This window comes from Poecilia reticulata, linkage group LG10 (assembly GCF_000633615.1).
Source record: "Poecilia reticulata strain Guanapo linkage group LG10, Guppy_female_1.0+MT, whole genome shotgun sequence".
Lineage (NCBI taxonomy): Eukaryota > Metazoa > Chordata > Actinopteri > Cyprinodontiformes > Poeciliidae > Poecilia > Poecilia reticulata.
The window spans coordinates 31,517,469-31,518,658 of record NC_024340.1 but is presented as its reverse complement, the minus strand read 5'-3'; positions in this window follow the sequence as shown (position 1 = coordinate 31,518,658).

Genomic DNA, 1,190 nt, shown 5'->3' with positions numbered 1-1,190 from the left:
CGGCGGCTGCCAAATACTGACCCTGCCTCTCTCACTGGGAGCACGGCGGGAGGCGGCTGCCAAATACTGACCCCGCCTCTCTCACTGAGAGCACGGCGGCTGCCAAATACTGACCCCGCCTTTGCAGACAGATCATATTTTTATATTTTCACCTACAACTATTTTATGAAGTGCACTAATCTCTCATAATTCTTCAGGATAGAATAGATTTGGGGTCATAGGTCAATCTAATGAGACGCTGCCTACAGTTACATAGAGCTGTCCAGATAGAGCCATCCCATCCCAAGCCTTTTTGCACGTCTGTGTAAAAGTAATGAGCTTAACTGGAAAAGTGCCCAGGGCCTCATAAAACCCTGGACCACCCCTGCTGATCAGAACCTCCAAGAAGAGCTCAAACTAAAACATAAACATTTGGTTTGAATTAAAACATAAATACATTTTATTGGTTAAATTAATCAAATTCAACTTCCAGAATAAAAGTGTTCAATTTTAGAGTCGTTTCTATTCTATGATAAACGTTCAACTGATTTAATTTTAGATAATCCACAAATGTATCACATCTGTGCCATTAGAGGCGTGAATTACATAAAACTGATTAGTTATTATTGCAAAAGTGATCAAGAACAGTTTGAATGAGGTTTTTGTTGTTCTGCTTTTATTGTACCAAACATTCAAACGGTGATTTCCATTCAGTTCTTTACTATTTTAAGTCAAAATGTCTGCAGAAAAATATGTAAATCATATTAGTACTGTAAAAGCATGTTTTCATTATATAATGCAAACCCTCAGTGTGTGACACGCTGATGCTCTGTGCTAATCTTTATATTAAAGTCATGCATTAAAATGCATGAAATGAGGTTAATTACAAAGGAGGATATTTATAACAGCACTTAAATTACACAATTACTCATTTTCCAGGAGCTTTTTATGTTTTACATACCCACAAATGTAATACCTGCACGTTATTTTATCCTCTTGTCTTTTAATTCCCTTCAGAAATATTTCCCTGCTTGTTTATGGAGAGCCATTTCAGCCAAAATTAAATAAATAAATAAATGGGTGAAATAAATAAAAAATGAGTAAAATAAATCAAATAATGAAGAAAATGAGTGAAATAAATAAATAATTTGTTAAATAAATAATTTAGCTTTTTCATTAACCCATTTTTTCATTTATTTATTTTTCATATT